An 18,194-nucleotide genomic window follows, 5' to 3' on the forward strand; every position below is an offset into this window, starting at 1 on the left:
TGGATTACGCGGCACGTTGGCTAGGTGTTATTATGGTAAGATGATATGTGTCTGTTGCCGTGTCATTCCGCCGCCTCAGTGAGCCGGTGAGGAGACACTAAGATGGCAGGGAACGGGCCCGCTTGACGTTGAAAACATCACATGACGGTTGAGTTTTCAAAGTGCTCGCTCGTGTCGCTGTGAGTCTTTGTGCACATTTGAGTGAGTTTTGAGGGGTTTTGTGTGAGAGATCAAAAATAAGAATAAGGAGAATATGGATTGAAGGCTATTTTAAGTTTTTCATCGTTTCTTCTTGGAGGATTTCGCACAAACTTCAGGACGGATTGCTATGAACCTTGGTGGAAGCATTTGGAAAGGGTCACGGAGGAACATAGTACATTTGGGTGTTGCTCCGGGAGTTTGTTTTAAAATCGCGAGAATTGACGTTTTCTGACATTTCCATTGATTTCCCAAGGAATAATTCACAGCTCCTGATTAAAGACAAAACACATTCAGGCAACTGAGAGCTTTGAGTGTGTGCAGTTTGGTGCAGCTTAAATTTAAGAAGGAGGTATTTGCGAGTGCCACATTCCAGTTTTATACATAAATCACTTTTAAAAAGCTTTTCACCAGCATTTAAGTCTCTTAAATATCACACATCCGAGAAGTCTCCTGCTGTAAGAAGACCCTGTTCAACTCGGGTTTCTTTCAGCCTCCACCAATGAAACGTGCGACGACCTGCATCACGTGTCTTTGACAGTAACAATGAATAGTAGAAACACAGATTAACGCTGGAAACAGTTCTTTGACATCCCACTTCGCTCAGCTATCGCCACTATTTACTTCTTCAAATCCAATGTTCCGCTCTCTTAATAATCACCGTGTACAGATTATTCGCTGGATTGAGAGCCACAACAGAAACTGCCGAGCCTCGGGATCAGTGTCTCTCTCTGAAACAGCCATAAGACAGAGCTGATCGCTCCATAAATTCTGATTTGTGAACGTGTCTCCCTGCTGTTTGGACTTGTTTCCTCCCCTGTCAGGAGCGAGCCAGGAGCAGAGGATTAGAGCCTACCTCAGCACTGGGATGCCTGGTGGCTGCAATTGCACAGTTCCCATCACGTAAATACCCCGGCTGGTGGTTTTAGTATTGAGAGGCAGTGGGCCACACAACTGTCGACTTTGCACTTCATTTAATGATAAACTTAAGTCAGCTTTAATCTGCGCCTGTCGCCGTGTGTTGAACCAGTGTTTGGAACAACATGTGTATCTGGCGGGGAGGGAGCCAGGGGAAGGCACCCGCTCCCAGAGATAACCTAGAATGTCTTCGCTCCCTCCAAGGGCCGGCTACGATAAACTGGGAGTGCGACTGTGTTTATGTGTCTGGCTACAGGGGCGTATCTGTGATTTATGGGTGCTGTGCACAGTGGGGGGATTCTGGGCGCTCTCTTTACCTTTTCGAACACTAGAGTTATTGCATCGCACGTCTCAATTCAGTAGAGGAAAGTTCACACTTTCCCGCAGAGATTCTGGTTTAGTCAAGCTCCGGTGGCACCGCTGCTGAGATTATACCTGTGGCGTAAACACATGTAATGTCAACGTGCATTGAATAGACGAGATAGACGTAAACGTGGGATATGGATTTGCATGTTTTTGTCAACGTGGTGACTCGTTCAAATGGGTGTCAATATTTTCCTCCTCTTTACAACAAGCACAACGAAAGCTATAGTGGTACGAACAAAAATAAACACAATACTCACACATGCATCATGTATGAGATCAGCTGAGGATACCTCGCAGTAAAGCAAGCTCATGAAGGAGGCAAACAAGAAACAACAACAATACAATGTATGACCTGTATAATCTCAAGACATTACTGCTGTTTGCTGACATGTCTTGTGCTCCCAGTTTGACATCTGCAAAGATAATGACACAAAGGATTTAAACATATGAACATAATTAAAAAGCAAATTGAAATTGTCATTTACAGTCAAAGAGGAAGACTTGAAGGTTATGGACACAACCCACTGTGGTTTATTTAGGCTTATTTTTTTGTTTATAAGGTAACTTATTTTTATTTGAAATCATATACAGTCGAGGGTTAGCCTGGATGCCAGACGAACTTAGCCCCGCCCACAACATTTTTGGTCGGGCAGTTCGGTCTGGAGTCGCTCCATTGGGAAAAAATTATGGGGCGTGTTTCAACTGACCAGGAAGTAAAATTCCTCTTCGCTCAATTGGATAGACCTACAACCAATCAGAGCAACGTAGTATGTGACGTATGCTAAGCAACGCATTGTGAGTTATTTACTGGGTTCACACCGGACGCTTCAGCGCAGCGCCAAGCCTTAAATAACAGCTGGCTCCCATCCACTCCCATGTTAAAACTTTGTGCCGGTCACACCGGAGGCTGAAGCACCGCGAGGCAGCCTTGGCGCAGCGCGGTGCTTCAGCCTCCGGTGTGACTGGCACAAAGCCGTGCAGCGATCTACTGGATCAACGGGTGATATTATTAGCGCTGCCCGGCGGTTCAGCGTCGCTTCAGTGTCCGTTGTGAACAGCCAAGCGCCGGGGCGATAGGGATTAGCGCGGTGCTCTGGCGTCGCCTCCACGTTCTGTGTTCCTCTTTCAAAATGAATGCGCTGTCGATGTCTTCTAAAACAGACTCAATGGCAGCATCTACACATCTCAGCTCGCCAGCGGCAGGCATGTTTGTTGAAAACGAATTCAACCCGAGGGCACTGTGATGACGTGGTTGATTACGTTACCGTTGATCATCTGTCAATCATCGCATAAAGCCCGCCCTGACAATCTGATTGGCCCGGTCGGGCCATAATTTTTTCCCAATGGAGCGACTCCAGACCGAACTGCCCGACCAAAAATGTTGTGGGCGGGGCTAAATTCGTCTGGCATCCAGGCTAGTCGAGGGTATTATAAATACACCACAGAGGAATTGGCTGCTATAATAAAGTCAATAGTATAAGGTTGAAATCTATCTTGCATTTGCAAAAACAGCCACACAAATGTTAGTGAGACTGTGGAAAGTTAAAATGAATCAGGCGTTGCGGTGTGGACCTGGTCTGGAGCTCCTTAATCAACCTATCAATCCTGAAGAGGATTGACTGCAAGTATTGACATCGCCACGAGTTATGTGGCCTCGGCCGAGCGTCTTAAAAAGCTGCACCAATCAACGCTTTTATATTAACGATGAATCAAATTACAATGTGTAATACGAGAAGGGCCTGCGACAGAACCATAACGCGACTCAACACGTTGAGCCGGTTTCAGCTTTAGTTTTAATGGCCCGCAGCTTCAACGTGTTGATTTAATACCGCAGATCTTTTTCAACGTTGTTTTCCAGCAGCAAATAAAAGAAACCACCCGGTGCTACATGCACGGCGACAAACAGCAGAGCAACTCGCTGATGAGCACGGTTAAGCATCTAGCAGAGTGGAAACGGAATATTGGAGCTTTGTGATCAGAAACACTCCAGATGACGTTCAAGGCTGTTGCCTGATTTTATCCCTCATTGTGCTTTCTGACACTTGATGCATGGCGCGTTTTATTTGTTTGTTATCACTGTTTCAGGAAAACCAGAGCAGTGTGAAATAGAAGTGTAAAATCATCATAAAAACCACTTGGGGAAGACAAAAGGCATCGGACAGTTTATCCCAGCGAGCTGCTGTTTATATGAATTCAGGCACAGGGAAGAAAAAAAAAGGAATGTGCATGTGTTTTCACTGAACGACAGCAGGTTGGCATGTGCACGTGCCAGTTCTTCAGCCGCCGAATGAATCAGATCTACTCTGAAGACCGCGTACCTCTTTCCAAAGGAGGACTCGTAAAAGAAAGCCCTACATGAAATCCATTATGCTTAATTCCCTAAATCCATAATACCCACAGAGGTCTTAATCTCCATCCCATTCTCATATAAATTAGCTTCCTCCTCTCTGGCAGACAGATCTCTGTGTCGACACCAAATGCCCCAGACCTCTGCGAGTTGGATTCACAGGCACTAAGAGGAACAGCCATGATCTTTTCCTCAGTGTCAGTTTAATGTTTAACGCCTTTATGGACAGAAACAGACCCATATCAGCTCGCCGTTAAATTTTGTTATGGTTTTCGGTTGAAGAGTTAGATGGCAGTATTGATACCACTCACTTATCTGTTAAATATTGTATATGACAGGGTGGTGCTGCTGAATGTGAGAGCGAGTGGTTGTTAGTATGTTGCTCCTTCGGATAAATAAAACTCCTGCAATCATCGTACATCATCGGACGTCACACTGGATGAAACATATCAACTGTTTTTAGAAAGAAAAAAATTGGTAAACATGAGAAATAAAGTGATTCAATTGATTCTCGATTCAATTTACGCCATGGACAAAAAGTAACTTTTTTTCACTTCCATTTTAGTGTAGCCACTTTGGCTTTACTGCTTGTTAGTATTATCTGGCAAGTTTAAGGTATATCAAGCAATTATTAATTGATAAGGAATAGTTATTCAGGAATTATTTGCCCATCCGATTTCCCCTAAACCCCTTAATTTTAAACCCAAACTGACCTATCAGAGTGTAGCCTGCCGCTGGTCCAGAGTCAGCTGGGATTGGCTGCAGCTCCCCTGCGACCCTCAAAGGATCCGCGGTATCGATGGACGGACAAAGACGGGAGACAGAAGCTCTTGCTCTGTCGACCATTAACAAAATGGGCCTAACACCACCTCTGAAGCTCCCTAATTAACACGATTTGTCTCGTTTGTGTGATCTGTACAAAGACGACAGTTTGCCTGTTTTTATGGGTCATTATGTGCCAGACGTCTCTTGGCCAGGCTCGGTGACTTCGTGGTATTTTCCTGCCGCTCAGCGCTCAGAGCCACAGCACCTAACAGCCATAACTGGTATTTTGCATGGGCTTTTTCATACGGATTAGACCAGAAGCTTCTCAAACTCTGACCAAGTGCCAACTGCATCTGAAATGATGCAACTAGAGTCAATGGGATTTCGGCCCGGACTTTATTTTTCCTGTTTTCAGTTTCCTCTGACGCACAGGCATCTGCTAAAGGAAACAGACATGATGGCGTCTGTGGTAATAACGAATACTTTGAAAGATTTCCTAACAGATTTTTTGAGCATTTTTATTTGAGAGCGTATGTAAGTGATACAGATATCTGTCGTATCACTTACTCGTGTTCAGATTTCAGTTTGATTTATTGTAAGTACATTAACTTACTCCATAAGCCGTGTCACTGCTACGGCTCAGATCTAAGACTTTGTGTTTTTAAAATCCCACAATGCACCTGTCCCTTTCGACTCTTTAATATCCATACACAGTGCAGATATGAGAGTGGTGTCAATCACTGTGTCCCAGTTCAGGGTCCGCCTCCGTTGGCTGTCTACAGGGCCCACAAAAGAGGCGGTCATCGTGGGCCGTTGCAGTTGGGCTCAACAAGAAGGTTTTAATGCTCCTTTGCTTTTTAACATGTGCACTTTTAATTGTTCAGATGTATTGAAGCCTAATAGTTAAGAATCGGACATCCTCTTTGAAAAACAGAAGCGCAATGAATCCTGGGATAGGTTTGGGTGAAAAGGATCCACCCAATCTGAGCCTTTTTGTCTCGGAGATGGAAGAAAGGATTTTTAGGGGATTTACAAATGGGACTGTCTAGTCGCACAAATGCAGCCTCTGAAGGACACTGCCCCTGAATTGAGACACGGCTAATTTTGTTCTGAGTTTCCGAGATGGGGTAGATGGACATCAACGTCTCCAGGGGCCTTGTCCACCAGGAACCGGAGTGAACTTTTTATTTCGAGGGCAGGGAGAGAAAGTGACTTTTATCCTCCTCTTTCTTGTCCGGCTCAGATGTTTTGTCGGCCTCCAGTTTCTCTTTTTGTTCTGGACATCCGTCAGAGGCTGTTTTCTCAAAAGTGGTAATGGGACGAGGCTGAGTGAAACGCTCCAGTGTGTGTTGCGTTGTGTTGTGTTGTGTTGTGTGCGCGTGATGGAAGATAACCGGGGGCGATGCACCGCAGTTTTTCAAAACCAGGAAATAAAAACAACATTCCAAAGAGAATAATGCAGCAGGAGGAGGAACCTACTTCTACCGAGGTCCCCTGGCATCGCACGCTAGCTCTGTGTGTTGCCTCCACCAGCGTTTGTGCATCCCTGTGTGTGCTGGTTATGTACACATGCTTGTCCTCCAGCGCTAGAGTGAATCAGACACACACACAAAGTCACATAATTAGTGCTGGGTCCTCACAGCGGCATATTCCAAAGATTTTTTTCTCCACATTTCCAGAGAACACAATGTTTTGCTTCTCTTGCGCAACATTAATCATAGAGAAAGACTTTTAGTGTTTTTCAGCACATTTTTACCCCCCCCCCCCCTCCTTTTACTTATTCTCCCTCACTCTATTACCCCTTCCTCTCCACTTAATCGCTCCCACTTTCAAACACCTCCCTCTGTAATTATTTCCTTCCCCTCTCGCCCCCATCTCCCTCCCCCTCTTTTTATTATTTCTGCCTCCCTCGCCGTCTCTCCCCCTTTGTTACTTCTTATTTAATCTCACTTCGTTTTTTTACCACCTCCCCACCACCACCTCAGCCCCTTCACGTTCCCTTTCTCCCTCTCCTCTGTCTGTCTCTGTTAAATGGGAGCAGTGACCCCATTACGGAGCGTTGGTGCCGCGGAGTGGTGGAGGAAGAGGAGGAGAGGGAAGGAGGAGCAGGAGGAGGAGAGGATGGGAGGATGGATTGCGTTCTGTGCGTTTGAATGGGATGATTAATGAGCGTTGCCTCCAGAGGGTGTTATCCCTGCTCCGGACCAGCAGGGACACCACTGGGTCACCTCTGGTCACACTCTGCTCTGATACGCACCGACACAGAGCACATGAAAGCCAGCACACTCCTCAAACACACACCGACACACACACACCGACACACACACACACACACACACACACACACAACCGTCACCGCTGACATTATCATTAACAATGGTGGGACAAGGGGGTCGGGGGCCACAATAGCAAACACAAGCCAGAAGCTGGGAGTGTTCACAGTTCATGAGACGGGGACTCTGTGACTCACTGCTGCTCGGGCAGAGTCCTCCTCAGGCTCCTAACTCTCTCCTGACAGCTCCCCTGTGATTGATTCAGTTTGACGACTTCATTTAACCCTGTGAATATTAAAAATCTTGATATCGAGCGCAGTGGTGCAACCAACGATTATCACCAGTATGGATTCCAATGGTCAATGGTCAGTAATTATATGTCGCTTTTCTTGTCTTAATGACCATTAAAAGTGTTTGACAGTACAGTTAGCCATTCACACAACCCTTTTTTCTATTAGGGGCCATTCGGCGTTCAGCATCTTGCCCAAGGACACTTCGGCATGTAGGTGGGTTCGAGTGGCACCAGTCTGTTTGTCTACTAATTGTTTTTTGATCGATGCAGACATGGTTTGGTCTCTGGATGTTAAATGTTTTTCTGTCTGAAACTGAAAAAATGTCCCAACAACCTACTTCAGTGGGGTGTAATTGAAGAACCACTCATATTGGGGAAATTAGTATAAATCCTAAAGGTTTTCATCCGGTCTCATTTTAAACAATTTAAGGTCGGCACTTTTCTGCATCAGCCATTTAGTGTGTTTACATTCAGTAATTAGTTCACTATATCGTGGCTTTTAGAGCTTGTTCCTGCGCCGGTTCCAGATTACCTACCTAAGCACGAGGGATTCACAGAAAAACAATGTAGCCAGTAATTTTCAATATGTATCTCATTGATACCTGCCCCATTGTTTACTGTTCACTTTCTTCACAGAACTGTGTTATTAATTTACTGCTCATCTAAATCAAACGTCCCAATCGCTGCTGCTTCACATTGAAAACATTCAACTGACAGGGTGGGTTTTTATCTTTTCATATAAAGATGGATTCTCTACTTGAATTATCCAGATATGTAGCCAAGACATCCCAGATGCTAGCAGTGCTATTTTGTCGTCATTCATGACGTTTTATACCCGGTTTCATAGCATCGAATAACTACTGAAACCAAACTTAGCAGAAAAATGAGCACTTGAACAAACCATCTTCTAGAATTACTTATTTGAGATGTACTATGACACATTTTAGTTTGATCCATGTCGCCAGGAGGTGGCTTCCCAATTTGGGAGCAGCTATGTCCATATTTAGAAATAATCAATGCTTTGTCCCATAGCCTATAAATGAAGACTTATTGACTCGTGGCCAATCAGTGAACTGCAGATTTTTGCGCCTCTTGTGTTGGCTTCATGTATCGGCCCTGGAGGTCGATGCTTGGTTTGTCCATGAGTCTAGTTCAGTTTTTTTTTGCTGCTCTTGCGAGCACAGACTCAGGGATCGTGCATGGTGGCTAGAAGCTAGTTAGCATGGCTAGCATCATTGTAAAGATTTGCACAGTAATGACGTGGTGCGTGTAGCCCATAGACTGTATAAATATCAGGAAGGCTAACAGTGTCATAGAAAGGGATGCACACGCTCTAACATGTGTGCAATGGGTGCTTGGACCGGTGAAGAGAACGGTTCAGACCTCAGCACACAGAGAGTTATCAGGACACATCTACTCCACTATATCTCTACTTATAGAACTGATTTGCTGTTATATTGATGTTCAAAATCTCATGTATATATCATTTAATCTCTTCTCCAGCTGACATCGAACCCCGGAGCAAGCTAGATGTCATCTTTGCTGGATGCGCCACCTGTTTTTCTTGTCAATAATCTGTCCGTATTGTGATTTACGTCTAAATTACACTTTTTAGCCCCGGTGCTAATTGCTTTACCTGCAAGGTGACAAGCTGTTTATTTCTTCCAGGTAAAACTATAGATCCATTCTACGTTTCTCTGTCTAGTCATGCCCCCCAGTTTGAACAACAAAGGTTCACAACATGTCAAAGAAATAGTGAAACAGAAAGCTTAAGGTGCTGCCGAAAGATTGTTTGTTTCATCCCAAGATATTCTCAAAAATCAATTTACAGTAAAAACAACAAATCGTCTGAGCTGAGAAACTAAAACCGACAAACTTCAATAATTGATGACATGTACGTTATTTTCTTTTTTAATTTATTGATCTATATTGACTTAATGTTTCAGGACTTAAAGGTGTGATAAATAATAAAAAGGAATCACAGTGAAGCGTGGGTGTTTTTGGAAGCTTTAAAACCCTTTTTTTTAAACGATTTTTAGAATCTACTGTTTGACCTCATTTTTATTTTCCTCTCTCATTCCTTCACTCCACAGGACATTGTACTTCTGCCTCCCCCCCCGCTGTTTCTCTCTCTATAGAAACAGCCCTCGCACACTTCCGCCACATGTGGACAGTTGATGGCACAATGAATGTCACTCACTCCCACAATGATGAGGGACGATGGGAGACCGGGGCACTGCTGATGTGGACTGCAGCTATTGAAGATGCTGCTGTCGATCATTTCAAAATATTATTAAGCCGTCCAGATCCCGACCGAATGTTGCACCGGCCTCCTTTCTACTTTGTCCAACCTCGACAAAACTTCTCATGACGGAGAATTTGCAATAATAAGTGAGATTACCCTGCGACATTGCAAGGGGGTTAGAAGGCTGCAGATACCCAATTGTTGAATCGAATAAATACGCAGCAAACTACCCGAAATCTGCACAGCGGAGCAGACTCAGCAGAGCAGAATGTGCTGCTCTGTTCAACTCATTCCAGCCTAGAAGGGCTTTTTAAATGTTGCAATGCAAATGCAGAATTAGCACGTCCACAGCTCTGCATCCAGACCGAGTCTGTGCCTTCTGTTATTCAAATAATGAGCTGGTTATAGACCAGCGCACATTCACACACACACTCACTCACACACACATGAAATCCAGTTTTAACAGTAGAAATGTGAGAGGTAAGGAAAGTGCTAAGGCTGCTTATTGCGCTGCTTCTAGAGCTCACACTTTTACCTGTTACAGCTGTATTTCTCTTTACTCCATTATTGCCTTATTACACATGGCTGCCTCCCAGCACTTTCACCTTCTCTCATTTCAGCCTCGCAGAAACACTGAACCGCACAATCTCTCCTTCTGCCTCCCTCCATCTGCCCCACTCTATTTACCTCACTTTCTTTTAAGGTGCACATTTGAAGTCTTTCTCTTACTCTCTTTCTTCTCAAGATCAAACGGTATCAAAAAAATTGCTGAAATTGACTCCCAGCACGTGTTTACACTTGATCTTCAGGGTTGAGCTCAGTTCATTCTCACTGGACTGGACTGGCCATGTACACCTTTTCTACACTACTGCAGATATTTCTTATATATATCCCTGCGTTTAGAAAACTAAATTGTCGATACACAAAAGGTCTCCATCCGGAAAAATGCAAAAACAACTGCAATCGCTCAAACAAGCATGCAGGGTCAATAGGTGGCAATAAAGTGTACACCAAGAAACCATCAAATATACCAGAGAAGAAGTTGTGATCATGCACAGTGAGTTAAGCTTGTTGTTTCTGGTGCATGCTCATTATGCATTCATGTGCAGATGGTATTAATCAGAAAATTCACGGATTCTGGTACAGGAGTAAACCAATTAACATAATTTTACCATCAGGAGCTTTTAATATCAACTTGAAGCTGAAGCTTAGGTCTTAAATATATTTTTAGCCATTATAGACTTTTTCTATGATTAACCTGCATACATGTTAACTTACTTTATATGCCTGTCACACCTGATCTACTTTCTTTGCTCTTCATTATAGTGCAAATATTGGAAAGAGGAGTCACAGTGTCTCTGTGTTGTTTTGACGCATCATTACACACAACAACATGCACAAAATAAGCTAATTTCCCAAAGACTCCATTAGAGTTTTGACTTTCGAAGGCAATTTGCAAAAATCTCTGCTTTAGTGACTTCAAACGTTTGCGTGTGGACAAGAGGCTCAAACACAGGAAAATAAGTTGGTTTTGCTAAATATCCGCCTCAGTGAGGACATGGCCTCTGTCTTCAGAAATCCTCTGTGCATGTAATATCTCCACTCTCTTCACTCTGTCTTCATTTCAATGCACATAAATGATCCGTATGTTTATTTGCAGCCCTGAATGACTGGAAGTAATAATAACAGTTCACCTCAAGTAACATTTTCATTCCGCGGTGTCCTTTGTTTTGGCACGACTTCATAAATTGTTGACCGCTGACATTCGCTGTCGCTGGAATGTGTTTATGTCCTTGTAGCTTTCCACTGCGTCGCTCTCACAGGCAGTTACCTCGGCTGAGGAATCGCATTACGTGGGAGAATGTATAGCGGTTGTCCCGGCTCGGCTCAGTATGCAGAGCATGTGAGATCCAAATCAAGCTTTCATAATGATTCAGGCTCAACAACAACATGAGCGTTAAAAAATCCCCTGCAGGAGAATATATCACGTTAATAATTAATCAGGCTGTATACCAACCACGATTCTTGAAATGGAACAAGAACACATTAAACGACCTCAATGTGTTGAAACATAATTCTCCTGCACATTAACTTGTGTGGAGGTCAAAGACAGAAGAGTGGAAAATAATGAGCTGTGATTCACTCTGCCAACTGCAAAACTCTTTAACTTGCAAAACATTGTTTTCTAAGTTGCTAGTTTGTCAACTATTTAGTTTTCAGTCTGCAGGAAACACCTTTATTTGAAAAACATTTAATTCTGGTTTTTACTTTTCAATAAATAATTTTAGGGCCAACAAAGATGGTTTATAAGTTTTGATTAATGGCTTCAATAATGAGCTTCGAGTTTATTTATATAGCACAGTTAAAACAACCAAAGTGCTGAGCAGGCTTAAAATATGCAAAAAAAATTATTAAAAAATATTTAAAAAAAACGAATAAAAAGGAAATACAAAACCCAGTGTGGAGAATTTGCTTAATTAATGTTTAAGTATTTATAAACAATGTATAGATCAGTTATCGCAAATTTTGAAGAACAACTGTATGTTTGTTAAGTCGATTTCTTTACTTTTTTGCTGTAATTCGTCAGCGTTACTTAATTTATGACTCATGAACATTTTGAGCTGTACTAACGGTTCTGGCTGCAGGGAAGGAAATGTCGATCTGTTAGCCTTGTTCACCGCTTTGATCCTGACTGAGATAAATATCTCCACAGCCGGTGGATGGATTGCCATGAAATGTAACAGTCACGGTTCCCTGACCATAAATCTTAATTGACTTCCTTCTTCCCCTAACCTTTCCTCCGGTGCCAAAGGTCCGTTGACATTTTGGGTCCAAATTTAAATATCTCAATAAATATTGGATGGTTTGCTATGAAACTGGAAAGTAAAGAAGTACAGATATTCACGTGGCCATTCCTCAACTTTTTCCCAAACATCTGTTCAAAATGTCCAGGTTATCGGCTGCTTTTGTTTTGACCAAATTCCAATAAAGAAAGGAATCAGAGAAATCAATCTCAGTACTTTGTTTTTAGTGATAATTAGCAATAGTTATGGGAACTAAGGCTCTTTGAACAGAGTCAGCCCTTATGCCTCCATTCTTTTTTAAAAGGACTCAATCATAATTTTTTTACAGGAGGGGAGGTTTATGTGTAAAATGATCTCTATTACAATGATGTGATGGATGAGAACCATCAAGTCATCCCATCAATTGCATTTTGCAATTGACGATGAGGTTTAACTGCACTAAATTACTTAAACTGCTAAATATCACATACATTTTCTGCACTATAATTTGTAAATTTCATCTCAACTACACAACTGAATCTTGAATTTTGTATGTGACTGCCTCTTGCACAGTTGTGATGCTCCTTTGAGCCGTTTTCAGACATGACCTGGGGATAAAGTCCGGAGAACTGAGTCTAGACTTTACCCGCTCTCTGAAAATGCCTCAGTGGTGGTTCCCTCTACAGTAGATCACACTTTGCCACGATGACACACACACACTCAGGATGAAAACAATACGAGACACACTGTCGCGCCGGAGAAATATGTGTGACAAAAGGGAAGAACTGCCGCGGCATAAGCTCGAGGCTAAGTTGACGCAAACAGCTGAAAGCTGAATATGTTTTTTTCAGAAGCATTTTCAAGATGAACGTTGTATTTTATTATTTTGTGCATAACACTTTATTTAAAGAAGGTCTTCAACGTGTCTGAATGCAAAGGTTATAACTTATATACGAACACATCAGTGGCAGCCGCTCTGTAACCGACACAGCTTTTTAGGTTTTGATTCAGTGTCAAACCCCTGTGACTTGAAGGCCTTAAATTTGATGCATTACTGGGCATTGGAAGGTTGTAAAACATCTACCTGCCTCTGGAGGAAGCCAAACCAGTCCTTCAAATGTACTGAAATGTGTTGTTCGGTACAAACCAAGTGTCCATGTCTGCAATGGCACATTTTATACCCAACCGATAAATCCACCTTCAACAATGTGCCCGCAGAATACTCAGTTATAATCTTAGTAAAGCATAATGGGTCAATGTGAGGCTTTGAACTTCCCTCATCTTAGCTGGTTATTTAATGGATTATTTTAGAACTTCCACCAAAGGTAGATACGTGGAGACACTTTGTCCATTTGATTAAACAGTCTTTATGCACCACAACAACAACATGATTAAAACCACAGTGGCTCTGAGAATTCAACGTACTGCAACAGATGCAAATGGAGAAAACTACTTTTTACATTTTGACAACACATAGGCAGCAAAGAGAACTGTGCACTGAAAATACTCAAAACACAACTTAACACTCACAGCACCAAATCCAACACAACTGAGTGGTGACGGTGGTCACGGTGTTTGGTGAAACAGTTTGCTGTGCGGTGAAATAATTAATAACAAAAACAGGCTTACCAGTTTACGTGACAGGATATAAAAGTCTCAGATGATCGTAAAGTTCAAAACTCAGGCTGCAAAACAAGTAAAAACTCAGGAACAGGTGCAAAGAACTAAACTGAGAGGAAGCCTGAGGGAACGAAACAGATGAACTGACAGAGAAGACTGAGGAGCACAGACTAAATACAAACGGGAGGTCTGGATAATTGGGAACAGGTGAAGCACATTAGGGTGAGGCAGAAGATCCCAGACGTAAGGAAACCAGACGAAGAAGACGACGACTGTGTCTGAAATCACTCACTCAACCACTAACCCAAACTTTGCTATAGGGTCTTCTGACTATTTAGTGAGCTCAGCAAAAAGTCTATATAGAGTTATTAGTGAGTGATTTCGGACACAGCAGAGGAGTAAAACAAGCAGACACACAGGGTATGAAACATCCGGGTAAAACAGGGAATAATCTTTTTAAAATGATAGAAATTCAAATTCAAAAACAAGGCCAACAAGTCTTTCAAACCACTGAACACTGGACTTCATTCCAAATCCTACGGTTCAGACTGAATGATGTGATTGATGTCTGTGCATGTAAAAGTGAGCTAATGGGTCGGGGTTTGTTTTCTGCAATAACCAGACTGCTTTTTCAGTTTCAAGATGATTGTTTCTTGGATCGATATTTTTTAGCCAGAAGCAGCGACGGTGAGCTGAGCCACGCGTCTGCACGAACTTCTGTAGCAGTGAAACTCTTGCTCAAGGCTGCAGCTAAACCCTGAAATCTTGCTGTTTCAGGTTTACTGAACAAACTCTCTGGTGATGCAGGGCAGTCGGAGCCTCATTGGTGTTGAGGTGGCTGCGTCGGCTCGTAGCCGTGGAAAGAGACGGAAGCTGCACCTGAACCTCATTAACCCTCTGTGTTGTTTTTTTTATATATTTGATGCCAGCAGTCAGAACAGCCTGATATGGGAAATCAAAACGAGCTGTGGGAACAACACCTACTGAAAAAGCTGTTGAGTTTCATTACGGCCAAAGTGTCTGTTTGTATCATATCTTGCAGACAGTGTGGCTCCCGAACGGCAGAGACAAGTCTGTCCCTCGCTGCACTCTGCATAACTGAGGAGAACAAGCAGCTACATTGTAATAACTGTAAATATTATATTATCATACCTTTTCAGAATACTACGAGTTCATATTTTATTGAAGGCGTGGGTTGCTTGCAGCTTAGTCTGGGCCGATCCTCATTACAGCACGTAGCAAAGAAAGTCATAAATATCATAAATATTCGGGCGGAAATGAATGAAACTCGCAGAATATAACCTTGTTTCAATGTAACTTATCTCATTATAAAAGTTTTTACAACAGTGCGGCATGAATTCATACTGCAACCCACGTATGAGGGTGTTTTTAATCCCTTAACCTTCCGTTTTTCCCTTTTCAAAGAAGAGTGATTTTTTTTTCCGTGAACCTGTTACTCTTTGACTCCTGGGTTTGAGGCATGAGGCATTAATCATCTGTGGGTGAAAGGTTGGCCTCACCTCAACTCACCCGTCTCAAACACCGTCCAGATTCATTTTTCATAAATGTTTGTTATTAGTGCTTCCAGGTAGGGATGTATAGATGGTCCCTTGCACGTTAATGATATGTCTGTGACAGAAGAATATAAACCTGGGACTGGACGACATGACAGCTCCTAAAAGTGAAGCCGAAGCAGTTTATATACAGTGTAAGAGGCTACTCACATCACAGATGATGCTAGCCATGATAACTAGCTGATAGCTGAGCGTGTGCTGCACCCAGGGCTGCAGTACTTGACACCGCAAACGAGAATGAACAGACCAAGGGGCTGACAAATTAAGCCTATGCAGAAGTACCAAAAACTGCAGTTCACTGACTGGCCACTAGAGGCTAGCTCCAAAAGTGAGTCAACGTACGACTCAAAAGTGTGTACATTCTATGGGAAAAACCGTAGACGTATATAGATGGACAACATGACAGTTCCTCCCAGGTGCAGCAAAATCATGTGAATCGCCCTCTGGTGGCTGGATCCCAAACCCTGCATCCTCCATGTTAGTGGTTGGAACATGGCCCAAACTAAAAAGTAGAAGAAGTTTTTCATGAAGATGGGTTCTATCTTTTCAAGTGTTCATTTTCCAATAGGTTTAGTTTTAATTTGATACTTTATGCTATAAATCGAGACTGTTTTGTGATTGGTTGGACCTCGATACCGTGGCTCCGCACCATTGTGACTAATAACCCGATGGTAAAAAGGATATTTTAGCTTCACGTTTGTACAACGAGAGGAAGTGGAAACGTGTTTAATGTACAGTTTATGATATAAACTATTTATAATAGTAATGGTCAGGTCTGATGATCTGATCTAATCTCTCACTGTGGTGATCCTGAAAGACTAAAAGAGGTTCATATTTAATAGTTTATTGTCCCTGTGTAATTATAATGTAATGTTCTTGTTCTATTGTGAACCACTGACTGTCAGATCATGGAGGATGAGCTCGTCTATAACTTCACCACCTGACAAGAGTTCCCATCCCTGCACGACCATCTCTAAATAAATTGTTCCAGGATCACCTCCATCCTGCTCCTTCATGAAATATTAGGTATTTTAATGATGCACGTGTACACAAACAATCCCACACACACACACACTGACGAGTGCACGTACACTTTTAATGACAGCCGAGCACTAGCAGTCCTTTTAATATTCATGACTTTTACATAACCTTTATGTAACTATGGGACATGTGTACACGATTCAGCGTGCATGTGCGTGCCCCATGCGAGTGTGAGTGTGTGTGTACTTTGGGTCTTTTCTCTGTAGTTTCCCTCATTATGAGAAAGCTCTTTAATGTTTGTCTCCCAGTGGAGGGGAGGGGGGAGTGTGAAACTGTTATTGCAGAGAGAGAAAGAGAGAGAGAGAAATCTAAGGGAGGGAGCCAGACAGACAGTCCTGCTTATGTGGTATGATCTCTCAGATGATGACACCCATATTTGCCTCGCTGGCATCTGCGGGGGCACGTATACGCTCATGCATGCAAGCACGGGGCTCGCCTGTCTGCCTGTGTGACCTCAGTAATAAACTTGCCAATGAAGGCGAAGAATGTGATTGGGGTGTTTTGCTTAAGAGGATAACGTGGTTGGGGGGGTAGATGAGAAGGTGAGAGGAGAGGCATGGTGGGAGGGTTTTTGGGCTGAGATATAAGAGGAGAAAGGAGGGAGCAAAGAGGTGCAGTACGGGGGAATAAGAGAGGCTGAGGAGAGATGATGGCAGGCAAGGAAAAGGCCAAGTCTGTTCCCATCAGACTCGAACTGTACATAAGAGTGACTGGAGAGCCCTCAGGATTGTGTGTGTGTGTGTGTGTTTGTGTGTGTGCAGGGGGTGGTCTATATGCGTTTGTGTATGTGTGTGTCAGGGCATGCTCTGTTGGCCACTGATAACCCCACAGCAGAACTGTCACAGTCACGCTTTCACTCAAAGTCACAGAATTTTGGGCACAGACTATGTGAGTTTGTGTGTGTGTGCATGCATTCAAGTGTCTGAGTGTGTGCTTGTGTCCATCTACCTCTCCCGGTCGCTGTCTGCCTGCCTCAGCATCAGTCTCTCGCTCTATTCCCTGATACCTCTCCACTATCAGGGGCCATGATAAAAAAAACGCCTCAGTGGCCGTGCGGACAGGCCGCAGATCGGGGAAGAAACTCGGAGAACATTGTTGCAGAATAACAGGAGCCTCGTGGCCATTACTCCTGCACTGTGGCTGAGCAGCCAGCTGGGGTGCCAGGAGGCGCCTTGGTGGGCTGCCGCTGAAGCAAAACAGAGAACAGAAAAGAAGAAGTTGGTAGTTGCTTTGTTACTCGCCAAGGGCTTCTCAAATTGGGACCCAAATTTAATTTGCTGGAAGATAAAAGGGAAAAGATAACAGAGATGTATCGCCACTTGTGCTTTTTAAATGTTTATATTTTTAGAAAGGAGGCACTCTCCTCCGTGTTTTCAATGAGTTTGATAACTCCAGGCAAGGAAAACTGTGTAAATGACATAGGCTAATAAAAAAACACACTCCACCAGCTGTCAGAGGTGCTCATTAAAATCACTTTTTCTCCGCCAGTGCCTGAGGGTAGATTTGATACAGTTCGCAATTTTTAAATTCACAAATATTATTAGCAATACATTTTAACAGTTAGGTTTGACAGCTCTTCACTTCCTAATGATTTGTGTTCTGCTGTTTTGACTGATGCCTAATAATTATTGCATTGGGATTTTTTTGGGATGGTATCACATTATCATTCTACAAAAAAGTGTAATAGACTAAATTAGTTATTGAAGTTTGATCTGATGTGATGCATACTAATGGGATAGAAGTTTGTTAGTATGGCTGCAAAAACTTAAAGT

The sequence above is a fragment of the Pleuronectes platessa genome, chromosome 11 (genome assembly GCF_947347685.1).
Source record: "Pleuronectes platessa chromosome 11, fPlePla1.1, whole genome shotgun sequence".
In the NCBI taxonomy this organism is placed as follows: domain Eukaryota; kingdom Metazoa; phylum Chordata; class Actinopteri; order Pleuronectiformes; family Pleuronectidae; genus Pleuronectes; species Pleuronectes platessa.